The 27011-nt window shown below is 41.1% G+C and overlaps 1 long non-coding RNA gene across 2 annotated transcripts in view; it reads right to left on the reverse strand.

The window, feature by feature from the left end:
* Positions 1–395: 395 nt before the first annotated feature.
* Positions 396–27011, reverse strand: part of LOC106018988 (uncharacterized) — a 50324-nt gene continuing 23708 nt past the window's right edge. The window contains exons 3-5 of one of the 2 annotated variants that reach the window (XR_005263628.2): positions 8896–9132; positions 1917–1995; positions 396–1318 (exon numbers count right to left, since the gene is read on the reverse strand). This is a non-coding gene — a long non-coding RNA (uncharacterized lncRNA). The other variant, XR_002404878.4, reaches the window with a different exon arrangement.

Consider the following 27011-nt stretch of genomic DNA (forward strand, 5'->3'; position numbering starts at 1 on the left):
AGTCGGCTGCCTCACCTATCAGTACTAATAAAAAGAACATGTATTTGCTTTGTTTGAAGAAGGGGAAGGAGAAAAAAAAAAAAAATGAGAGAGAGAGAGAAAGTACAGGAGACAAGGAAGGAGGAAGAAGGGAACGCACGTAGATTTAGAGCAGCAGTTGGTAGGGGTGAGAAGAGCTACATATGATGTACATACATCAGTAGCACGTTGTCCTAAATTAGCTCTCCACCAGTTCTGTACCCACCTTGAAAACAAGCTCCTTCGTGCTACTTAATTACTCTGTAGTATGAGGTTTCAAAGAGAAATTCATTTCCCAATAACAATATTTTCATTGTCTTATTCTTGGAATTGTCAAAAATGTGCCACTCTAGCCTCAACCAGTCATGTTCATCCTTTTTGGTCTAGTCTTGAAGCTTCCTTATAATTTTTTATACCTATTTTTATGAATCAAAGTGGTTGCTTTAAAGGCTGATTTTTCTGGTAAGTTGCTATTTTGAAGGTCACATCCTCAGCAGTTGATTGGGATCTTCTCTAGGTTTCCATTCCCCTACTAGAACAGCATCCAAGTTTTAAGGCCATATTTTGCCTACCATGAAGTTCATATCATTCTCATTTTAAACAAGCAAACTTGAAATCTGTTGTAGCTCTGATCTCCCCAAACTTCTCTAGAGGAACAGCTATGCACACTCCAACCCAGGAGATCAGCAATGATACTGCCACGGAACCAAGAGTGTCTCTCGCTGTCTAATCAGGATGAGTCTTGGGCACACATGGATTTACCACTTTAAGAAGGCTCCCAAATCTTAGCCATTTTTGAAGGACCTCATAATTTCAATATCTTTTGGTTTTCTGTGCTCAAATTAAGACGTGTGCAATGGACAGCCTAGTACAGCTAGCACAGCTCTGCACAGTGTGCTGACTGTTTTTCTGAACCTTGAGAATTTGGCATGTGAAGTCACACAACAGAGGACAATGATGTCCCCTCTAAAAACAGAAGGACACTTTTTATTGGCAAACTACCAGCAGCAAGAGATTAAGCTAACAATGTAAATAATGGAGGCATGATAAATGTACTTTTTTCCCCCCTACTCAATCCCTTTATTGTGTTTTGTGCTATAAAAACAATAAGCTGCTGTTCTCCTCTAAGTTCCTCATATTTAGTAGACTCAAAGTCCCCTTGAGGTTTGAGAGGTTGAATCTGCAGTAAAAAGCCACGTGAGTTTATGCAGAACTCTCCTGGTTTACCGAGATACTCAGGAGGAGCACGCAGGCTGATGTGCCACCAAAGTGGAGTTGAGAAGTAGATGCTGAGACTGTCCTGTAAAGCAAAGGGAAAGAGAGGGGTAGAGTTGGAGACACAATGTTGAAAGAAGTGTAAATAGATTTTTTTTTTTTGCCAAGCAGTGTCTGGGAACTTAGCTGTGGGACTGGCTAGCCCAGAAATTGTTTGAGACAGTTCACAACTTAGAAAAAGCACTCCAAGTTAAGAGTTACACATACTTTAAAGAGCCCATAGATTAGCCAAAAATCCAGTCTGAGAAGTTTATTCGCAGGACAAGACAGGGAGCAACACTGAGGTTGGAGCTACAGAATACAGCTGGGAAAAAAAAGCAAGCCACCAAGAGGAAAAATAGACCTTGAGCCCTGTGTTGGTGGAGATACTGGGTGCTGTAAGCAGTCAGTGGGATTGACGCTGGAGCTGCTCAACACCTTTAGAAAAGGCAGCAGATACCGAGAAGCAACATTAAGAACAAATCAAGGGAAGGGAAATTTACTGCTGTCTCTACTTAGAGATTGTGGATTGAAAATGTAGAGAAAGATGGTGAAAACATTAAAAGAGGCCAAGCAAACAATTTCACTAGCACTGGCAGAGTGTTTTTAAATCACATCCTTTTATAATCTACTATATGCGTTACCATAACATGGGATTGCATTATTCGGGCACGTAAACAATTGTTGAGTTCCCAACTTCTGCCACTGGAAAAAGACGATGACCTGGGGGAAAGAATTTCTGTAGTAAATACCTCAGCATGAATAATAAGATGAGGTTATTTAAGTGACAGCTTCTTGAAAAATTAGCCTAACTTCCTAATAACTGTACTACACAGCTTAAAGAAATCTAATTTTATCTCTGCCTCCCACACAGTAAATCTCCCTATCGCATTCTTTCCTTGCTTCACTGCTATTTCTTTGCTTAATAATCAGCTACTTAAAAGATTGGGGATAATGTTAATAATGGGCAAATTAGATACACAGAAAAGAAGTGTTTTCTGTGCTTTCAGAGGTACCCAGCATGACAGTCATTAAACTAAAACCTGGGCTTGAAGAGGGAGCAGCAACCTGGGCAGGCTGCAGAGGAACAGGGCAAGGACTCCGGCTAAGTTAGCATCAAGCAGACAATGTTAGTCAGTTTAGCAATGATAAAAAAATAAAATAAAAAACAAACAACAGGAACTCCTCTCCCCTTCAGCATTTTTCTCCCATAAACTAATTAAGCTATAATATTATGAGCACTTCGTTTCAGCCTAGGCTTCGCTTTTAGCATGACTGTGGGCAGGCTGGGCAAAGCTGGGTTATTGCTTAGATGTTAAAAAAAAAAAAAAAAAAAAAAGAAAGAAAAAAAAAATGCACTACATTTTGCCTCAGTCTCCTTTATTATTTTGTTTCCAGCTCTACACAAAGCCACTCACATGCCCAGTGGCTCAATCTCACTTCCAATTAAGTCAATGATAAAACTCACATTGACTTAAACGGGAGCAGGTTTGCATCCCAAAGGCTAACAGTCAAGGCTTTTAACAGTGAGACTAATAATAGGGAAACTAGAAGGAGTTAGAAAATGTCTTCTTCTCTTTTCTTAGGCACAGTAATTCAAAGTGAATAGAGTAGGCATGTTCAGTTTGAAATTATTTTCAGGGAGGAAAAATACGTAGCGAGTCTATTTATAACGCAGTGATTCAGCTCTTCTTATAATTTGTGTGGATGGATCTGTGGCAGAGAAGGAGGCAGCGCGTAGCAGGAGTTACTGACTACCCCCTTTAAATAGTTTGCAAGCCCTTTCTTAGCCCTTACTATAGTCAGCCCTTACTATATAAGCTAGCCTGTGCAGCAGCGTACACACGGCTGGCTGCTAAAGTGTTTTGCCTGATTAACTTGCTTATAGTGGAGCCCACTGATGAAGAAAGAGCAGAAGAGCCAGCAAGCGCCTTGCAGTTCTTCAGCGTTGGGTTCCTGCTACAGACAGGGTCCACGCAAGGCCAAGGAAGGAAGACATTTTTATTTTTTATCTTTTTTTGACAAAATCAAGCAAAAAGGAGGGATTAGGACAGCGACAGCCACATTCATGCTGCAGTGAGCCGATGCACAGCAAAAAATGTCCTGATGGTTGCAGGCACACAGCCGCACGGGAACCCTGCCTCCTCCTGCCTGGCGGGCACCCAGGCAGCACAACGGGACTCGTTCTGGGGAGGCTGACACCATGGAAAGTCGGGAGCCTCCTGCCAGCTGGATTTGACGCTCCTTCAGGATGCCTGTGCGAGTCATAGCTGCCATGCTGCGCCACGTGTGGGAATAGGGAAGCCTGCCCTGTCACGGCATTGGGAGCGTTTCCCATCTGTTCTGGGTGCTGCTTGCTCCTCATCGGATGGGTGCACCTATATTTGTGCCTTTTCCTTCTCCTTGCTTCTTCCCTGCTAGTAGGGTGGAAGGAAATGCCTTTGCCTTTTCCAGTGTTTATTACCAAACTCCAACTGAGAATGCTGAATTGCAGCGCTGCCTGAACAACCTGGTGTGAAACTTCTGCTGTGCCTCAGCAGAAGTTGCTCAGGATAAACATGAGGGCAACAGGCATCTATAGCATCAGCTCCCAGATCCCTCAGGCCACAATCTGGAGAGTACACAGGCACACAACCACACTTGCACTGGTTTTCTCTCCTTTTCTGCACCATTCTCCTTTCCATTTTTTATTTATATATTTTTTTGAATGTTATGGCTTCAGAAGCCAAAACAGCCTCAGCCACTTTCTCTAATTACAGCCCAGATCGTGGTTTCTTGTTCCTGAGTCAGACGTTGAGGGCCAATGGCATTTGAAACAATTATAAAGTTGATCCCAAAATAGTACCTTGGTACAAGAAGCACAACCCGCAAAGCCTCCCGGAGAAGGAGGCAGTACAGATGTGGGGGCTGAGGGTCTGCCCCCCACCCCTCTCAGAGCACTAAGGTCTGTCCTGAGCATCTCTGCTCCCTGACATGCACTGGATGCCCAAGTCCCAGCACGTTCCCTTCCTGCTGAAGCCACACTGTGTGACCCACAGATCTTCTCTGGCACTGTATGTTCAAGAGGTCTTCCCTGGCACTGCGACGGCACAGAAAAAATGCACCTTTGGCATCGCATGGGAGGTCCCACCTCATCTGTGGAGAGCAGAAGCAGGGGAGCAGCGCTTGAACAGCTGCAGCAGTGCCTTTAAAAACTGTACACACCTTTGGGAAATGCCCTCCTGCAGCCAGCTATCCCTACGGGCCAGCACAAAGAGGAAAGGGCTCTCCTCTGCCTTTCCTGATGCCACAGACCCCGGTGTGGCTCGTCCTGCAGCTCCCAGGGCGACAGTGGGCAGATTCTGGGTCAGGGTGACAGAAAATCTCCCCAAGACCTTGCCTTGCTGCTGTCCTCTGTCTGCAGGGAAGATGCCAGCAGGCTGGATGCCAGCAGGCTGGCCTTGCTTGCCCAAATGTGCCGGGTGACCGGCACCCATGTTCCTGGTTCCTCTCCGACTTGGCTCGCTTTACAAAGGCGCTTTCTTTGTCTGGCTACTGGAAGTTCACCCGGGGCTCTTAATGGATGCTTCCCCTGCGCCGTGACTACTGATAAACATTCTTCATTAAAGTATAAAATTAATCTCTGCTGAATATATGGGATGCAGCCCGAAGCCCAGCTCAATCTCCATTAACTGCATTGTTCTCGCAGCTGAGGGAAATAAGATTTATTTTAGTCAGTAAAGTGAACAAACACCACCTGTGATCCTCTCAGGAAGATGACCTGAACTAGGAGGTGACATTTTTACTGCTCCTTTCTGACTATAACCAGGCCTAATGGTGCATGGCTTATTATGCTTCCAGCAAAGCCATCTTTTTCAGTCGAAAATGAGCTTTTTGTCAATTAAATTCTCAGTGAAAATAAAGACATGTACAACATGCGTATAATAATTCAATTTAAAAAACACACCGCAAGAAAGGGGCTTTTAAGAATGGTGCTGTAAATGAAAGATAAGAGTTTTAATTTTATTTCTATTTCTATTTTGGCTTGAATAAATTGCCAGTCTTGTTAGCATTTCCTACACAGTGATCACAGGATGAATCAGCCCGCAAACACGACCAGCCCCTTTGCTTTCCAAGTGGCTCACTGGCTGAAGGAACTTATCCACTGCCACTGCTGTATGGATCAACGGGGTAAGTCACTTCTTCATACTGTCAGCTTGGAGCTCTGACAATCAATGCGTTCCCTGTTTGAGGAGGGATGGAGAAACTCTCTCGGTGAACTGTGTGTGACTTTCAAAGCATAAACAGAGCTTAAATGAGGACAAGGATACTTCTTCATTACATTGCTGTTTCAAGGTTAATGCAACTCCTGGGAAGTTCAGAGCCCATAACAATGCAGGCGTTCTCCATACATGTTGTAAATCAGGTTTCTTCCAGCAAAGTTAGACACTGTGTGCCAAGCAGACGTTGCCTACCCAGTTTGTCCTTGAAGATGTGCTGTGCTTGGTTTCCTGCACATGACACAGCAGTGTTAAAAATACATCCAGGAGTGATGTGCTTGCATTCTGCTCTGTGATCTCTTCTGGCACTGTCTTAGGGTCCAGGACTTAATAGAATTCAACAACTTGAGTTTTCAGGCATGCTTGGGACAAACTTTTAGATTCAGCATCCCACATGGACTCTCCTCCTCTGTCACCATCTGGGAGCACTAGGTGGAATCACAGCCCCTACAGGGAGAGATACCAGGATCGTGTTGACTGATGCTGATTTGTGCAAGAAGACAGAGCAGGTGGGAATCCCATGCTCTGGTTCAGGATTCACATGACATGTACACGTGGCACGTGAAAGGGCAGGAGAGAGAAAAGAGGTTTTTAATGGAATGCCATAGATCTGTTCAGGACTAAGTTTCATGTCATTATTTGAGGCAAAACTTATGAAGCAGGTAAATTACAGACAGTAAGACTAATGCTGTGGTGATCATTACTGCCAGAGGCACCTAACTCCTCTACATCCCCTTGAAAATCTGCTGCATGCTGCACTGGTGGAGCGGAGTAAGGGCTCTGACTAGCAGAGGCAGGAAAATCTCCCACCATTTTCATGCTTCATCTATGGTTTCCATAGCACGTTTGGCAACATCTCAAGCCTTCCTCAGCCCTATACCTATTATCAGTTACGTTACGTTACAGTGCTGCATTTTAATTGCTGTGTTTTCTGAGACAGAGATGAATCTAAATATATCTCAAGCGCCAGCAGTGATATTTAGCACAGCTACTGTAATTAAGTATTCAGCCATCACCAACAAATAAACTTCTCACTTGAGCAAATGGGTTCTCTGAAAAACACCTGAATGTTTGACAAAATTCCATTTTCTATTATTTTAATATCATTTGGAGGCCTAGGCTTTCTTGATTGGTGGGGTGTGCACCTAAACTGCCAAGAAATTGCCCGTTTTTGATCACAGCTCTTTTTCCTTTTATGAATGCAGACACTGACAGCTCTAACAAAGATACTCAGCTAGGAGCCTTTTTCTCCTTTAAGGAAAATGAAATACTGCTGGGTTAAAACCACTAATTATAGTTTATAATAACAATACTTCCTGGAAAAAAAAAAATAAACTATACTTAACTGTTTTTTTTTTTTTTTTTTCTCTTTTAAACTAAAGATTTGGCTACAGTCTGATGGCTAACTACTTCCAAAAATCTTCTTCACTGGTACAATTTAACTGGCAGATTCCAGAGCAAAAAAAATACCCCTATCCCATGGTATCAACGTATCTTACTGTCAAACTATTTGCTTTGTGTTCCTAGTGCATACATACTTCATGTATGCAACAGGAAGCAAAGAATTTCAATGCATATCACTAATACCTCTCCCCCTTCCCCCAAAGTACATCATTGAGTGTGAGTAGTTTAGAAACTGTTGGAACTTTTGCTGTATGGGATACTATAAAAAGGGAAAAATCCCTTAGTAAACTGCCCGGACTGAAGTAAGCTGGTGTAGCTCTATGAAGCCAGTGGAACTGTAGGGATTTGTACCCAGACCTCCACATCTCGGTACAAGTACACATATCCCTGCTTTTTCTTGAAGCATTCTCTCCTCCAAGCTCTTCCACTGGGACCGGGATGCCTTTCTCACTCCCCTATTCCTCAGAAAACATTTGAACATTATATGTATTTGAGAATAGGGGAATAGTGGGAGGCTGAGCTTCTCTCGCAAGAGTTTTCAAATATGAGCTTTCATGCTCCTGGGATTGCAAGAGATGTGTGGGGTAGGGAAGGTGACAACTGGGTTTTTCAACCCAGTGGGGCAGTGGTGGCACTGGATCATCTGTCTCCCAGGTGTTATTTTGCAAATTCTTTCCACTGACTTGCACAAAAGATCACACTGAATACTGTGAATGGCATTGAAAACTAAGCCAGCAGCACTGAACCAGAAGGACGCTTGCTGAATGAAAGCTCTCTCGCTCTCATTTAAATGATAGCTACACAAACTGTGCAGGAAACACTGAGCCTGATCAGAGAAGTGAAGGTGAGAATATTTATTTACCTTTCTTATAACTGCTTTTTTGTTTGGCCCATGGGAAATAGCAATCTAAAACTGACTACAAAACCACATTATTTATCAGGTAAGGGAATCTTCAAAAACAATCACTCTTGTGATGAAATCCAAGGACCAGCTTCTGCTGTTCTTAATCCCTCGAGAAGAGCTTTGTTTTGTGTGTATTGCCACTGAAATCAATGAATACAGAATGGGGCAGAGTCTGAATGTCCATAGACAGTCTGGAAACATAATCTAAATTTTTCAGACCTTATCCCAAAACTCAACCATGTTTGTTGTCACATGTTGTTGCAAAGACATGTCAACACGTCTTTGTTGCTTCCTACAAGATGTAGAAAATGGCAGGACTGGAACTAGAGCATTTGTAATCTCCCATGTTATTTTAACAACCCCAAATACAAATTCAAAGTCACCTTCTGGGTATTTCAGCGGCATAAGCATTTTTAAATGCAGCTATTTAAAACGTCATATCCTAGAATATCCAGTCTAATGAAGTATTAAAAAGGAAGATTTCAGTTGAGTAAACATTAATAATTGATTAGATGGAACATACTGGCATGCAATATTTTGAACAAGCAGCAAAGCTAAGCCAAACCACAGAAAACACGTTGCAGCACCTCCTCGAGCTGAGGCTCACACTGAAGCCAGATCTTGAAGAAGGGGAAAAGTTGGCCCAATGAGAAAAAAAAAAAAAAAAGAAAATCAGTGCTAAGAACAGGCATGTTCTCTGCTCAAAGTATGTGAGGTCACTTAATTCTCTTCTTCCTGAGAGCTCATGCCCGCAACTGCTGAAGTACAGAAACCAAAGCGCTGAGTTTCAAACAGGCAGTTCATGAAAATACTTGCAAACCATCTAGAGGTTAATTCAGTAATGCTAGTCAAATTCACAGAAACAAAAAGACCAATGCCAGTGGCATTGTAAGCACAGTAACTTTTACTACCTGATTCAAAACTCTCAATCAGCATGCAAGAACTGGCAGAAATCTGACGTCCCTGGATCTAGGAGCAAGCTCCAAAGGCTAATGCCAAGGATCACATTCCTGAGTCTGCTTCTCTCAGACGTTCAGTGAAGTCCCATGCCCGTACCTGTCTCTCACTCTCTTTTCATCTCTTTCATGTTGGTTTCTTCTACTTGTCTCAGACTCGGTTGAAAAGATGTGCCCCTCTGGCTGCAACACAAGACACGAGGGTTCAGAAAAGCTCCCATGTCCTGTGTTGTAGCCGGAGGTCTCACAATAGTTTAGAGCAAACCCTCTGGAGTGCAGGCTCCTTTCGCAGACAGAGCTCTTTTCCTGCACTTCTGAATTCAACCTATGTGTCAATCTGTGAAAGAGAAGCAGAGAAGAATGGAAATCAGGTGCTTGTGGACAGCGAGCAGATAACACTGTGTGCGGCTGCTAGTGTCAACACTGCAAATGGAAAAAAACACCCAAGTAGCCGCCAACCTGGGGCAGAAGGGTCAAATTCAGACCTGGAGTTAATAGTTGCCATGTAGTTGACCTCCATAAAGCCACACCAGCTCACAGTAGGGTGAATGAGCCTGACTGCCTTCCCAGAGAGATCTCCAAAACTTGGAGGCTCAGAGCCTTGGCAACTTTGCCAGCGCCTATGCTTTCAATGACAAATAAAGCTAAGCAAATAATTAGCTCCTAATCATGTCTAAACAAATTCTGCCTTTTGTTTCTTGTTTGCAAATTGCCCTTACAGGGATCACAACATTTCTAAATTTGTTATGCACAGTTGTTTATGAATGCCTTTATAATTAATAATTCCAGGTTTGCAGATCACTTGTACAGAGTTGTGAATATCTGCAAATCACACTGCGTTTCTTAATTATATAAACCATGTAAGACTCATTCCTGATGACGTTAGTTGCCTAATTAGCTAACTGACACTGTGGATATGCAGCTCAAGAAATTACTTCTGGTAAATGTTCAAACTATTACATTCAAAATCGGCATTGGGGAGAATAGTTTCTGCTAATAAAGCTTCATACAATCCTTTGAATTGGTTCAAAAAAAATGAAATTTGCCTATGTATCTAAGCGGATACTCACAGGACAGCATGAGTTTTTTTTTGGTTTTGTTTTGTTTTGTTTTTGTTATGTTTGTTTTGCTTGTTTTTTAACTGCTTGTTCATCTCAAATCATAAATTAATGCTAACGAAAATATTCAGAGCTGTTGTTGAATTTCTTATGAGCACAGTATTTACTTGCTTGTCTTCTTTTCCTTGTGGACTTACAATTCATTCCCAGCTGAAATGCTTTGAGAGGCAGAGCTTGAAAAGATTTTTTTTTATAAATGTCAGCCCAGTACAGTACATTGCTGGGTATTACAATAAAGATCAGCAATTTGGAGTCAGGTATACAAGACAAGATTATTGCTATCTCTGTTCAAAATATCTTTGGCAGATTTATTGTTTTTTTGTCCCTGACTCTTTACATATGACTTTTATGTTGTCACTCCTTCCTTTGGTACTTTTGCTTCTCCAAACAAACTCGAAGAAGCAGGAGATGAAATGAAGAGTACTTAGCTGCTATTTTTATGAAGGTGACCCACTGCATGCCTGTTCAGGCACTCTGATGATAAGTACTCACATTAATAGAATTTAGTAAATTACATAAGCTGTTAGCTCTAAAATGTCAAACTTCTGTTCAAAAGATTTTTATTATTTTTTTTAAACTTTCCTATCTACTTCAAATAAAACCCACAGCTATCAGCTTTGTTCATTTACAGACTTATCGCGCATGGAATAAAGTACAGTTCAACCCGTCACGGATCAGATTAGGCAAAGGACAAAGCTATGAATTAAAAGAGCTTTCCACATGAGGGCATCAAAAAGAATGTATGTTTGACAATAACATGGCTTTTAAGGTTGTCCAATGACTAACGCAACAAGTTTTCAGCCATTAGTCTGCAACTTGAAGAACGTCCCCCCCCCCCCTTTTTTGTATGTATGTATGTATGTATTCTGAGAGTTTTGCAATGAATGATACAATTTATCTAGAAATTAGTTATTTCCAGCCACCTGCCATTCTTATCTCAGCTGCATAGTAGAACAAAAAAAATATCATTTTTACATTCAGTGTGAAAAAAAAATAAAAATTCATGCCAAACTCCATCTGTCTAACCAATTCCCTAAGCTGTACCTATATAGGCACTAAAAGGAAATCAAAACACGGAGTACTAGAAACTTGGGACTCAGAATTAATCTGCTTTTTACAGAAAAATTATGTTCAGATGAAGCTAAAAGATTCACTCCATCCCTATTACAGCAAGGAAATTCAAGGCTAGAGCTGAAATTGCATCCTTAAAGATTTGCTGATGCCCTGTGGAAAAAGCATAAAATTGTTTGGGTTAGAGAAGATTCTGCTTAATTAGTCTATATTTCCTTCTTTTGTGTCTCCTCATTTTTGCTCACTGAAGGTATTTCCAAGAGAAGTTACTCTGAGTTCACAAGCCTCTCCGGAACAGGGTGGTTGTCTGCTCTGTGAGGCGTCTCACATAGAGAGCAGGATGCTCTATCCAACACATCCTTTCACTCATTTTATACTACCAACAGGGGCAAGTCAATTTATGGATAAATGGGAAACCTGCTCATTCCTAAGGATTAATTTCCCTGGTTTGACAGGACAATCATCTTTCACTCCATGGCTATAAACTCTGAGTCTTGATGAATACTGATGGGATGGAGAGCAAGGGAGAGGTTTGCAAATCACCTCTTGCATGGCATTTCACTTCCCTCTACCCAGAAGAGTGGGAAGCTGGTGTGGCTAGCTACCGTGAACATTCACTCAGGTTTGGCTTCTCTGCTGAGCTGGTCTGCATAATTCACAATGAGCCATTCAAGAACAATTAGTGGAGATATCATCAGCCAGGCTGTCATTATTTCTGTGGTCTGTGTAAGGAGCAAGAACAGATATAGCTGCTCAAATGGCTACAGAGGTATCTTACTGTCCTTGCCCCAGGGGTGAGGAGCTGGCAGTGCAGATCCCACAAACATGTCAAACCCACCTTTAGATTGGAGGCTTGAAAGGAGCTCTGCCTTCCACCACCAAAGCCACCCTTAAAATTTGGTGGTATGGCCGGACTCAAGATGGGAAAGGGTTTATTTTCCAGTTTCAGAAACACATCACAGGGATGCTGAAGCCACCACATGTGAATTTGAACTTCAGCCAGGGTGATTTGTCTTCATCTTCAAGCCATTAAATGTAAACTAGCACTTCCCTTTGGATTTTTGTACTGGCTCCTCTACCCATTACCATTACTAGTTAAGGGAGACGTTTTTTGCCACTCTTGGAATCAATTTTCTGTCCCAGCCCCCATTATTTGTTGCATTTTTTGGACTTGTGACAAATACCCTTTTGTTCTTCTAATTAAATTTCACATCTGTTCCACACCAGTTCATCTTACTCTTGGGAGAGGACAGTCTCACTGGAACACGCTAAAATTTCAATCATTTTGTAGAAAAATAAATGTGAGTACACACAACAATTTACCTAACCACTGTGAATTAATTTGGTGTTTAAGGTGACACTGTACTAATTACATATTAGCACATTAATGGTGCTGCAGGCTCTAATCTTTTCCCTTTGAATGAACAGTGCAAACTGCCAGCAAAGTCCTCAAGAACTGTTTTGAAATGCAAGAAAGCAATAATCAATTCTCTTGTTGCTGCTACTTCAATATAAAGTGAAGAATTGTCTAACTTTATTTTTAAGACCATCAATCTCTGTTTATTATTAGCAAAGCACTTTTGACAAACTCTGCCCTTGCATGAACACAAGCCCTTGTTGTACTCAATAGGTACGTATCACCTCAGGCACAGTTTGGCCCTTGGTGACCCTAAGCTCTCCATGAGACCAATCATTTTCTAATCTGTATTCACTATGGGATTTCCCTCATTCCAGGCTCCAAGGCCTTACAACTGTGCAACATGGGACAAGCCCTCTGCAGAACATGTGGCAGCTCTGCTTTCACATAGTCTTGCACAACCATTTATCAATGGTGACTGCTAAACTTTAACTAGAACAATCTGAGAGAGCAAAAGGCAAGGAATTTACTTTTAAACATGAAAAGCTTTGTAGGGTATTTTCTGAATTAAAGACTGCAATTTAAAACAATTCTGTAAATTGAAAATCTATATCTGATGTGGCTGAAGGGGGGACTTCTAGACCTAACCATCTTAAATATAGATTTTAAATCAATATGAGTAGTTTTGGAGCATTACTGTTCAAGGATTTTGTGCCACTGCTGTTAAAGCATTATTAATTCATGTTCTTATCTTTCTCATTTCATAAAGTGTAAGGGTTTTTTTGGCACAAGTCTGTTAATGTAGGAACTATAATCCATCTTTTTCTATTTCGCCTTGGTATTGTCTCCCAGATCAAAGTTAGATTATAACACAGAGTAAATTTAATAAATTATTTTGAATGATTTTACAGGGGAAAAAAAATAAAAAAAAAAATACAGGTTAAAGCCAGTGGTACATCACATATCACACAATTTATCAGGAAGCAGTCAAGTCTGTTTGAGATAATCTGCTAAAACTCTACAATAAAAAGTTTGTTTAATTTCTAAAGATGGCAGATGTCATAAAAAAAGAGGCTGATGCAAAAATAAAGCCTCTAGAGTCTGGCAGTTCTGTTCAGATGTCAATAAAAGATAATGTAACCTGTCAAATTTGCAAGCGTGTTTTATCCAACCATCGCATTTTACCTTCACCACTCAAGCATTACCTTTGAGGAAACATCCGCATCTGCCTGATTATCCTAAAGTAATTCTGATGAAGAGAGCAGGTTGCAAATTAAAAGCATCTTTCTCTTCCCAGTTTTCTCTCCCTCCCCCCCACCTTCACTTTTTAATCCTTCATTTTCTACAGTTCAGCTAATTTTTTCTTGAAAGGTTAAGGAGCTAGCAATTATTTCGATGGCTCTCGCAGCTTTAGGGTAAGTGTCTCATCTGGCCTTTATTTTAAGCAGCTTCCCTTCAGGCTTCGTATTCGACGCATCTTGCTCAACACAGAGGTTACTCTAGAGCTGTGGTCCAAGGATAAGATGGGAGATATTTCTTGTTCCTACTGGAGCATACAATCCGTGGCATGGAAATGCCCTGTCACTGCCATGGATGGGTTGCTGTGCTTCACACTCTGTTAAGCTGGTGTTGTACCACCAGACACAATACTAAAGGCTGTTGCTGTTTTCTATGCTGATTTAGATGTATTTCCTTCTGGTATTTTTTTTATTTTTTTTTTCTGTATCCATTATGATTTTTCCAAATATTTTATTTTGTGTCTATGAAGTTAGCCTTCACATTTTTTACCATCAATTCATACATCGTGACTTTGCAAATTTGTGCAGGTTGCTTGACTATTTTCTTTGTGTATGTTGAGTTCTGGAAACAGGCCCAAAAAATGCCCACAGTCTCAACAAATCAAGTGTTTATTTTGAGGCTTCTACTGACAGCCATCACCACTGAACTGAGAACGTTTGCATCACATCCCCATGATATCTCTTATTGTTGTTATGCTTGATGGCTTCAATCATTCTGGCCACTGTGTTTCTGGAGAATCTGTCCAAATCCTATGTCAGCCTATAAAGAAAGTCTGAAAGTCAAAAGATCAGTTGCTTGCTCTCCATCTGCACAGCAAACGTGCACAAAATGCATGAATCAATCAAGACCATAGCTATTGCAGGAGCCCAGAAGAGTGGAGCATTGGGTCAAGAGGAAAATTTTTGTGCTAGTGATTCTCCAGCAATAGTAAGTAAAAGATCTGTCCCCATGCAAGAAATCCCTCGTTATGCTGTGAGTGGGCTGCAATTCATTACTGTGTAGCTTAGACAGCACAGAGAGAACTTGTCTCCACAGACAAACCAAAACTGTGCCAGGCATTAACTCCTCAACAAAAAGTACCTCTTTCTGAAGGGAGAAGGAAGGGGGGAAGCTGGCCCGGCACTTTAACTACTCCTCACCACCCAAGAAATCCCACCAAGCCTCCACGTGTGCCTCAGGACCGGCACAGTGTGGGAGCAGAGCCACTGAGACATGCTCTGTCTGGCCAGGCCCCTCCCATGGACACAACTCCTGCTCCTGTGGCCTCAGGATGCACAAGGACGCTGCTGTTGTCATTATGACAGGCTGCAATTTTTTTTTTTGGCATCTCTTATTCAGCTGTGATTCGAGCTGTCCTTCTCCTACAGAAATACAGTACCGGTACCCGCTTGCTGCTCGTAGACACTTAACACCTTCCTTCTGATGCCTCGCGGGCACCGGCTTTCAAAGCAGAGTTAGGTAGTTGGTTATTAAAACTGACCTAATTAACAAAATGAAATAATGCTGAGGGAAGGCATGCGGCTGGCTATACCCCTGGACCAACATAAAAATTTCCTCTAGTGATCCTGTTTGCTGATACAGTGACCCTCAGAGAGATGTCTCCAAGGGCTGGGGACGTGCTGCTGCATAGTGCTTCCTTGAGAGCTAGGCAGCTATTGCAGGCATCCTATGTCTGCCAGTGCTGCTGCTCACGGCTTATCTTCTGTCATGTACAAAACGTGGGGCAGAATCCGCAACGAAAACAAGATTTTAAAACTGTGTCTGAGTGGGCATCTGCTGATGTCTGCAGGTTTTGAGCTGGTGTTCATGGGGCACCAGGAGGCAGGGCTGGATGAAGGCCGCACCACGACATGAACCAGGCCTCAGAGGTGTCGGCCACGTGCAGCTCCTCCCAGCCCGCCTCGGGACCAGGAGCACGAATAAAGCCCGTAAACTCACCTCCCCAGAAACTGATTTCCATATCCACTCTTAAGCTCCCGTCAGTGCTGCCTGTGGTATGTAATTGAAACATGTTGAATAATGGAGCCGATGATGGATTTATAGATGCTCTAAATTTGCTGCTCTGTAGGTGGTTTTGTCCACTACTACTTCGCCCCAGTACAAAGCATTAACTATTGCTTCCAGAATTAAATACTGTATATGAAAAAATTGTTCCCACAGCACAACTGACAGAAATTTGAAATGATATAATAATAATCTACAGTCCATTTGCTGTCTAATGTATGTGTGGGATTCAATAGCTCTTTGCGATACATTCCCTTCTTGCTAAATTACTCCAACTTCAAACTGAATTAAAGCAGTGAGCTGCCACTACACCACTGAACTTTGATAGCTGGATCCATTCCAGAACTTGGGACTGCAGTCTCTTTCCTTGAGGAAATTCACAAAGAAGGGGAAAGGACAAGATTAAATACATATATATATGTTCCACTCTCCAAGCTCTGTTTCATTCACCAGCCTGGAAAGTGTGTTTAGGAGCGTGAAAGGAATATCAGCTGGAAATGTCCTGTCAAGGAGGGGGTCTGCTGTCTATGTGTTCCCAGTCCCTTTTTCCGCTGAAGGAGCATAGCTAAGTCCCAGGCTGTGGCTGTGCGTGTTTACCCAGGTACTGACTGATACATTTAGGAACAACACCCCCGCTGATAATTTTTGCTTACACAATGACTTGCCAGCAATGTTATGGCAAACCCCTGTGGGTTCCTGCTACCAAATTTAGTGCAGCAGCAGCTTCTAATGCCACTAGCTCTTATCCCTCTATTTTCCACCAGCGCTAGCAATGCTGAAGTGTGTGGGAACATACCAAATTATGGAACATACAAAAATACAGTCATTTTTTACCCCATACAAGTATTGCATCCAGAATCCTACCTGCAGGACACATTAGTTCTAGCTTAGTTGCTGCTTAGGCATGCTAGGCTGTAACTGTGCCTGTACTAATTCATGCACACAGGTGTAGCCATTTACTAAAGCACCTACAGCTGACTATAGTACCTGTATCTGAATAGGTCCCACTGTACCATGTTGGAGAAGGGGCAAAGTTAGTAACAAACTGTTTGCACTGGATGTGTCTGTTACCTATTTGTTCAGCATAAGTGTTCTGATTAATTACATTTGCTTGGTAGTGAAGGACAAAGGCAGATACAGCACAGTGAAACTGGCTGACAGAACCATCCTGCTCTCTCCTCCATGTCTTTCAATATTTTTAATTCAGTGAAATTTTGATGCAAATTCCTTCTGACTCCAAAAGAGCACAAGTATATCCTTCTGGTTCTTAAGAACATAAAAGACTATGCAACCACCCTGTCCATCCAGACATCCAGCCGTCTAAGAGAACAAAAGCATTCACATAAGAAAGGAATAACATACAAGGGTTGGGTTTATGTTTGTGGGTTTTTTTCTTCCTTTTTTTTTTAAGTTCAAACTGTTGAAGTGCGGTATTTGAGCACTTCATATACTTCAATTCTTGCAGCTAACTGCAAAAGAAGCACAGTCATGCAGAAGTAGTAAATAAGTAGTCCAAGCTGACACAGACCATGGGTACAGCATCTAGTAAGGGCATCCTCAAAGCTTAAATATTCTCAAAACTAAACATGACCACAGTGCAGGGGGTGAGGCTGATAGTACATTCGCTGGAACAGCTGGGAAATGCCCTCCAGAACATGTGTCCTCACAAGACCAGCACATTATGCATGGCTTCCACAGCCTGCTCATGCCCATTGTCCACTGCCTGCCTCTAATGCAGCCACACGGAAAGAGGTGAGAAAGAGGCAAAGGGCATCAGTCTTGCATCCACTTTGGAAACAACCCTTTCAGAGTGATGTAGATAGATCAAAGACACTCACCTGTATCTCTTGAATATTGTTTATTGTTTTTCTGATTTTCCTAAGGCTAAAGTTGTTTTTGGGCAGCATCAGGGACATCATGTTTTCAATACAGAGAATGAAATGAACAGATAACAAAACACAAGGTTCCCACAGATAGCTGCAGGAGTGAAGATGGAAAAAAAGACAAAGGAAAACGAAGAAACTGAGACTCTATAGATTCCTTACAGGAATCATTCGGCAGTGTAGTCTTTAGTTGCTGCCGGTGTTGTTAGTTCATCTGCAATGTGTCAGTAAAGAACAATAGCAACAACAAAAAATCTTTTGGTTGGATTTTGTATTTAAGTTAATTAAAATGGCTTAGATTAATCAGTGTCATGCATTTGCGCAGACTAGATATGTTATCTGCATAAAGTGTCTCTGAGTAAATCTAGACTACAACATGTGATCCTATAGTAAATCAAGTGAATTGGCTGAAAATTAATTAAAAGACTGTAAATGGTGGTCAGAGCAGTCTAAAAATGCTTGGTTCAGCACAGGCCAAACCCTAGATCAGAGTCTGTCCAGCGATGGCACTTACAGTTGGGCTGGATGCCAAAGGACAGCAGGGATGTTTCTGGCGGGGTGTGATACAAACTTGGAGCACTGTCTGTTTTCTGCCTTCAATCAGACAACAGGACAGAGAGGAACAAGGTCTACAGCTCTACACGTATGAGAGAAAGCATGGGAGAGTAACTGCTGCTTTCCAACGAGACGTTCGTAGTAGGCTGGGGCTGTCCTTATGTGAAATGTAGCACACTTCATGGCCAGACTTGCCTGCAGATTGTGGGTGCTTACGATACAGCAGGAAAAAGTGATGCTGGGAGCTGGGCCTTGTCAGGGAGCTGGCAATGAGCCATATACCCCAGTTTTTGCCAGCGCTCTGGTGTAGCAGGGCTAAGAGCCAACAGGCACCAAGGCCCTGTTGGCTTCAAGAGGAGAATCTGTGCTTAAATATTCGTTGAGAGTTTGGATATAAAATGGTATTACTGAAGTCATCTGTCCACCCAGGGAAGTCTTCATCTCTGCCCTGGGAAATACTGATTATAGAGCTGGGAGAAGATGGAGGTCTGGGAAATTTGTAAAGCAATGTATTTGTATAAACAAACAAACAAAAATTACAATAAAGGGAATGCTGGTATTAGGTAAATGAGGACTTGTACTTCTCCTTAAGAGACAATAGTCAGGTAAAATTAGTCCCTGCAGCTGTCCTAGTATTCAGACAGATAAATTACCTTTGTAATCCCACATAAAAGAATGCAGATAAAGGCGAAATTACCTATTAAATAAAAACCTTCTCTGGGGTTCAAATGTTCAAAAATTCTTCCTCCTGTAAATACTGGTTTCCTCGCTCAAACCTCAGTGAAAAAGAAAAGCAATCTTCATCCTTCAAAATTATGCTCATTTACAAAACATATACAGAACCATGCTATACAACAAATCTCCTTGTCTTGTTATAAGCAGGGAGGCATCAAAACCCATAATAACAGCATTTATAAGAGAAAGATCAATATAGTACCTGGTATTTCAAAGGCAGAAAATGATTCTATTAAATTTCTACTGGTAGAAAATGCACTGGACAAAATACCTAAAACCCACAGCTGTATCTCTCATACTGTTTCATTGAAGAAATCACAGGGAAAACATCACAAAATTCTTTATAAAAGATGCACTGGGGTCTGCTTCACCCTCTTCTGGTTGAAAAGACTACTGTTCAAGACAACACTGTGTTTCAAGATGTCACTGACCTCTAACTCACACTTATCAGAGCACTTCAGTTGTCAGTGAGATGTGGGGGCAAGGCTCGAGTTACTTTTTTGTCCTGGATGCTGCTGTTTTAATACTCCGTGTGTGTGTAAGTAATTTAGTTGTGCTACAGGGAAAACAATAAAAAGGGTAACAGATAGATAAACACAGTGATTCTGATTCCCATTTTAGATACATAAAAGAACACCATAAGTAGTAGCCACAGTGGGCTAGACCAAAGACCTTTCCACTCCAGTAGAGCAGGGAGGCCTTTGTCTCACTCTGCTTTTACAGAATTGACATTGATAGATCTCTGAACACAGTTTTTGCTCCTAGGACTGTTGACAATCTTTTGTTCTGGTGCCTCAATAATCATAAAAAATAAAACAACGACGACAAAGCACAGCCAAAAGTGGATGCTTTTGGAACAGTAAGAACAAGACAACCGTATGTGAAACTCCTTGCTTTCTTGCTTCTCTATTTATCTTCATCTATCTGTCTTTAATGATTTTAGCTCAAGATCTTTCTCACCTGAATGTGGGTTTTATGTATGTAGTAATGCTTAGGAGATTATTTTCATGAGCTTCAGTCAGCCCTTCTAAATTTTTTATATCTACCATGCCCTTTGGCAAGGAGTTTCACATGTCATCTACCTATTGTGGGAAGACCAGAATGAGGCAAAGCTAACCCAGTGAGAAGTTACAGCGCCAGCCCACTGGCTATCAGCATTGTCACATATGCAGCTGGTAACTCATAAATGGAGCTACGGAATAAAATGGTTTTGCGGCACGGTGGTAAGGCAGATGTTGATGGATATTTGCAGAGTGTAGTCCCCCAGCATGAAGGACAACAGAGGAGAAAACTTCAGAGTGTCTGTTTGGAAACCTTGGAGTCTGCAGAAGAGGGCATGCAGGCTGGACCAACCTATGGGGTTGCCAATGGGGAGATGGTACCCATCTCTGCTCCAGATCTTTCAAGGAATGGCTGGTTGTGCAAATACAGCACTAAAGAAGGAGCAGCATGGAGACAGGCTGTATTTCAAATGCAAGAAAATACAGAGAGATACTGCTGGGCCAGGAAAAAGGCTGGGAAGTTGTACATTTGTTCTTTATCCTTCATATAAGCCATTACCCACCCTGTTCCTTCATTTCTGCAAGAGCTGGGATGACTGTGCTTTCAGAGAGGAGGCTAAACCAAAGCAGCAGCTCCATTTTTTCCCCTGGAAGCCTGTGGGAAGGCCCATTTCGCTGCAAAAGCTCTGACCCTTTTAGCAGTCAAACTCAAATCCAACTCTCCATGGCACCTGTAAATAGCCTTGTCTTAGAGTAGAGCTCAGTGCTGGAGCCAGTGACATAAAATGGGGCAAGAAACTGGAATTTTACATATACCTCAGATAAAACATAGCAACTGGTATGTAGCCTTAGAAATTTGTACATCGGTAGTAATTAATACCAGTCATTAACCTGGGAGCCCCAAGGTCTTTATGGCATCTGAAGGCCCCCAGTGGATGCTAATAACGCCACACTTTTATACAAGGAACAGAGCAGTTATGGATAAAAGCAGTAGGATAGATGTGACAACCAGCAATTTTAACTTATCACCTTGTAGCTTTATTTCTGAAAGCTTTTACTTCCCACTGATTGCAGGCTTCCAATTTTGTGTTGTCATGAAATAAATTACAAAATTTATCTTCCTTTTTTATTGGTATGGTGCTTCATAGACAAAGTGCCTAAAAAGCTTTTTTTTTTTTTTTTTTTTTTTTTTTTTAACAGAATGAGTTAAGTATTGCTGCCATGGTGATTATAAGAAGGAATCAGCACCCAACAGCAGTCTAGAAATCCAGACACATTCAAAATTGTGAGTAGCCAGAGTACTTGATTTGAATCCTTTCTAACAGAAGGCTTTTACTATGTGTATGGAGGGCATGGGGGTGGGAGGCCAGAACAGAGAGGTCATTTTGAAAAGCAGATCTTTAACCTTTTCCTGAAAACTAAAGGACTGTCTGACTTAAAGATTTGTCTGAAGGAGATCTGCAGGAGATTACTCCTAGCAGGGAGGTGAGCCTCTTCCTCTCTGCATACATGTGAAGGAGAAGACATTGTCGTCCATGAGGTGTGTATAAGGGTTGCACCACTGTGCTGATCATTTAAAAGCTGTCCAATTTGACCAGGACTTTCCCTGTTTAACACTAATGGATCCTTCACTCTTGCATATACCTAGTACTGACAGATTTTATTAACATCCACCACCATTTTTACTGCCCATTTGATTTTTCTTCTAAATAAGTCCACAAGACCAAGAGGTCTGGTTTGCTAACAATGCACATTCTTAATCCTAACCATCATAAAAAGGCAGCAATGGGTGCAAAGACAAAACTTAGAAAAGCAATTGTGAAGCTAGTAAAAACGCTTTCAGAATTTTTAGTTGCCTCCCATGTATCACCCCAACAAGAGTACATAGATGCTGTGGGACTGAAAACTAAAAGCACAAAGCCATTAAAAAATGCCACGCTCAAAACCTGCAACTTATAGAGAGCAGATATAAAACTGGCACTAGCCTGTTAAGCACCTGCCTAAAAGGTGAAGTCTTTACATCATAAAAAGGCTGTGAGATCAAAGATGGACAGTTTCTGCCACAAACACCCTCCCTAGCTGGCTTGAGAAGGCAGCCCAGGGACTGACAGCTGAACTGACTTCTTCCAAGGAGCTGGCACATGGAGATGTAGGTGTTCTGTTCCCTACAATGCACGGCATTAAAGATCAGTCACATCTTAGTTAGTGACATTAATTTAAACTGTTTCAGATCCATGTGCTATAAGTTATAATATATTATTTATAACACTTAAATCACCTAAAGTTCAGGAACCCCAAAGCACATATTAATTAATGTCTATTTTAATTAGCTGCGGATCAGACAGAGGGAGAAGACAAAACTGTGCAACATTATTAGCGCTACTTCCCAGCTCTGTAATTAAATCCAGAACACACAGTGTAATACACTTAAGGACTTAAAGCAGTGGAAGGTTGGTCATCACCATGGCAGCCTCCCACTCCCATAACTTCCTTTTTCCTTAACATCATTCCTTTTTCCTCCGTGTGTCTTCCTGCGAATGGCAGTTTTCATAAGGGGAAAGATCTCTGCTCCTCATGAGCCAAACTCAGCTCTGTTCTTGCAGTAACAGTGTTATCTTCAGTAGAGTTATCCTATACTCTATTGTACCTGAAAGAATGTGTTATTATTCTGAGGAGAAATCTTTTTTGCAGGTATCTTCACATATTATTTTTTTTCTCTCTTTCTGGCCACTGTGGATCTGTCTGCAGACATAGAAATGCCTGCTTTGCTGCCTTCAAGCATTGTCTCAGAACCCCTGAAGATACTTAACTTTAAATTTAACAGCTGCTGGATTCTGGAAGGAAAAGAAATGGATTCCTCTTATTTCTGGCTCTTCACAATAGATTAACAACAAGGAAGCTGAGGGGATAAGCCGGTGTGCAAATGTCATGCAGCAAGTAAAAGGAAAAGAGTGCAGCACTCAGCAGTGCCAATTTCTAGTGCCTCTTGTCTGCTGAATGACCACGTCAGGAAACTCCAATCCTTGCCATTCAAGCATCTTCTTCTAATTTTATACATTAAAGGCAAACAAACCCCAATAAACGGAGGTGTTGATCCTAAGGCCCTGGAAGTCATTAGCAGTTTTCTTGTTGACTTCATGGTGTTTAGGATAAGACCTTGGGAGCTTTATAATGATATTAGAAAAAAAAAAAAAAAAAAAAAAAGATTAAGTTTATAGAGGTTCTACCATATAGCATTAGTTTTCAGTATTTTTTTGCTTGTAGCTCCTTAAAATTTACTCACGATAGAGTTGATTTTCTTAGCAAAGTTCTACAGATGCCTTAGGGGCAGCACTCTGACTCTCAGAGAGGTATTGGCTACACACTGGAAAAATCTGCTAAGGGGAAAGAAGGGACGTTCCTATTAAGGTGAACAAACAACAACAATGATGACAAAACAACAAACGATCAAAAAAGCTTATCTGTATCTAAATAAGGGAATGTTCTGTTTATTTTTTCTTTCTTATTCCATGCTAATTAACAAATTCTTTTAACACTAAAATGCAATAAATTTCCCTCAGTTTCACTTTCCCTACACCATTCCATAAAATTTCTCCAAATAAATAATGAAGTTGAATGGTTAAGCTTGCAGAAATTGCTGCTACATCAATGCCTGAGCCAACAAAAGCATTTTTCATGCACCTGCAGAAAAGAGAAGGAATTGAATAGCTTTTAAGAAATGTGCTACATTTTAATATCTCCTGGTGACATGCAGAAGTATATCCACAATACTGAACAGAGTGGAGGTGGGAGAACGGGTGGAGAGGGCTCCACTGATGCCACCATCTCAGCACAGAGCACTCAATAATACCAAGAAATTTTGTACACTCATGCTTCTTTGTAATGAATTTACTGATGTTAGAACAAACAGTGGTGCATTGCTCCTGAAAGAACTGCAGGCAGATACATTTTGCATCAAGACCTAAATCCTCATTTTTAATATCTAAAAAATAAATAAAATTTAAAATGTTAATGTTCAGTATCTTCTACCCTTAAATGTAATAATTCATTTTATTTTTACTGATTTGCATTTTACATTATCTCGTTTTACTGAATTATACTTCATTTTGTAGTTTTAGTTCATTTTAAAGTGTTTTACTAATTAGTATTAAATCTGATAAATTTTGTTATTACAACAGCACATTTAGTGGATTACAATGTTTCCTTCCACTACTCAGCATCAAGTGACTGTAGAAACATTCATGTATGCTTAAATTAGACCAAGGCAGCAAGTGAGTTTAGACTGTTGTAACCTTCCTCAAAGTTTTAGAGGAGCTTATTAACCTTGCTCTGTAAAGGATCTATAGTCTTATAATGGAGCCATTATGTGGTACTGTTATGACACTTTCTCCCCAAGATCCCAATGCCTTGCAAGTAATTGACTTTTTATGCCCTATTATTCTCACTGGCCATTTTCAGGTTGCCTCTTCACAATTCCGATTTTTGTACTCAAACCTTTAAAGTTTGAGTATCTAAGCTTCCCTTATGTTTTCTGTATTTATTAGAAGGATCAGGAAGAAAATGGGAAAACAAAAGTCAAGAGTATCATTACCCTTATTCACATCTGTGAATGACTCTACTCTGTAACTAACTTGTTGAAATCACAGTGTAAGATACAGGTGTTAGCTTGCCACAATTTAGATTCCTATGAATGTAACCAGTATAATTATGAACCCTTGGAGATTGTGAGGAGACTTGCTGAAAACAACAAAATGAACCAAAATTTTAAGAGAACTGTTTACAAAGAAAAAAAAAGCACAGGTATGTTATTGCTTCAGTAGCTAAATCCCAGCCTGAGGACTCGGCTTGAGAAAAAAGCTTCTCTCAGAACCCCTTGAATTTGGGCAGATGCAAAACTGGACTGGATCCTGGGGACATCTTTCAGTAGAGCATAACAGTTTCCAGTTTGCTGGGTATAACTGCTACAGCCAAACTTCACTGAAAACCCATGTCATTTTTCACCAGCTTTGCTTTCTCATTAATGCATTTCCATGCTTGAATTCTGAAAGCTAGTGAAGATTTTAAAGAGAAAACAGAAAATGAAGAGGTTCAGTCCCCTCTGCAGATCACTTGCAGAAATTAGTGGGTGCCTAACTAGAATCTTTGAAGTCAAAGAATGACAAGGGAATGGACACAGGGACTGACACTGCAAACTGACTTTCCAGAGAAAGCTGACTGACACTATAGAAATGAAGAAGAAAATACTTTCATTATTTTCCCTCCCTGTCCCTAAATTCTCTCCTCTTTTTAACCTTCAAGGAGCTAACACCTTTTTAGCCATGAACCCAAGTGCCTTGGGGTACCTAAATTTCAATAAAATAAGCATCAGCTGTTCTTAGAGATCCGTCTTTTAAAATGTAATAATTAACTATTAAATATTTAATCATTTAATATACTTCCTATATGTATGCATGCTAAACTGCAAAATGCCAGGCCTACTTCTCTGGATCCATGCATTCAGGTGGCAGAGGCAGAAGTGGAAACCAGATGGTACAAAGCAGATGGGTATTCTGCTGCTGAAATGATGTCCCTGGAGCTGTAAAGGTAGTGCAGTCCAACTTCTGAAAACTGTACCTCAGGCAAGATGACTAACTAGAGTAATCACAAAATCAGCAACAGAAAGGGAAAAAAAATAACTTCCTGCAATAAATTGAGAAAGAGATACAAAGGTAGAGACCAACTAGGGGTTTGATTTCTGTAACACCTTGTGGTAATGAGCGGTGATCAAGATTACAGTGGAGAGGGACTAACTCTGAAAGCTGGCCTGCTTCTTCAAATATAGCAGATGATCTAATAAAAGATAATCTCTCTCCTAAAACCTTGCCTCTCTTAGATTTTTAATCCATTCTCGAGAGAAAAACTACTGCCACTTCATTTTTCATTCAGAGGTTTTAAATAGCTTTACAGAGAAGTTTACAGATGTCACTGGGATTCTTGATGGAAAAAGTGTGATGGCCTGTATTGTCAGAAAGACACGTATTTCTTGATGCTTCGATGCTTCAGCAAAAATCCTGACTTGAATAATGATGTGTTATTAGATAGCACATGGGGACAGTTATGTGCCTCAGAGTGTGATGTGGAAAACCAGCCTCCTGAGGCTGGCCACGTGGCAGTGCTGGAGATGGAGGTGCACCTTTTCTCCCCCTATTCCCCAGGATAGCTATTAGACTGAGCTGCAGCTGACATTTCTCTTCTCTTGCAATTCATAGTTATTAATGCTTTCCTGAAGTTGGACACTTTAGCCATTCTTTGCTAACAAAATAGATTTAAGATCATCTCCAATATACTTGGAGCTCTCGCTTGGGATCTGGATTTCCAGGTTCAAATTCTTCAAATATCTGAAGGTATTTGGCACCTTGTCCTCTACTCTTAGGTACAGTTCATTCATTCACCTTTCTTTCTCTCTCTCTCTTCAATCCAATGGAAGTTTAATCACTTCATGGAAATTGGAAGAGCTTCAACTGAAGGATGGAAATCCCAAGCTTTATGTCCCATTACCCCTTCTCAAAGCTTACTCCATAGCCTGGTGTTTAAGTTGCTCCCAAGAGAGACAGAAAATGCAAGTTCATACCTACTCAGGCAGAAGTGGGATTTGAAATGGGATCTCCCTGCTGCATGAATGCCATTAGGCCAAACAGAGGGTGTCAACACCACGCTCAAAGAATGTCTATGACATTGTGTCCTGCAGGTAACACATGCATTTCTAAGCATGAAATCATGACACACCTGAAGTGCAGAACCTGATGAACTCTTCAGTGATGTCAAGGCTGGAAACATTCTGGGCTTGTAGAGGACCAAGACTTAAAGTATACATGGAACTCCTTAACATTAGAAACTTAGACTACACCTGGTGTTCATTTAGAGACAAGTTGTTCTGTACAATAGTGATTGCAAAGATGTATATTTTCTTATCCTGGAAATATATACCTTTGTGCCTACAGCATGTCCAAGCACCATCAGCTTCAGAATCTAGAACACAGAGCAGCAGGCTGTGACAGAAGAGAAATCTAAGCAACATTAATTTGGGCTTTGTAAATTAACAAGTAAGCTGCTCAATAAGATCCTGGATTCTACAGATACATGAAGAACCTGGTGATGGCATGAACATGTGCTAGGAGATAGTAAATGAGGATAAAGCTCTGCATAATTACAGT

The sequence above is a fragment of the Anas platyrhynchos genome, chromosome 2 (genome assembly GCF_047663525.1).
Source record: "Anas platyrhynchos isolate ZD024472 breed Pekin duck chromosome 2, IASCAAS_PekinDuck_T2T, whole genome shotgun sequence".
In the NCBI taxonomy this organism is placed as follows: Eukaryota; Metazoa; Chordata; class Aves; order Anseriformes; family Anatidae; genus Anas; species Anas platyrhynchos.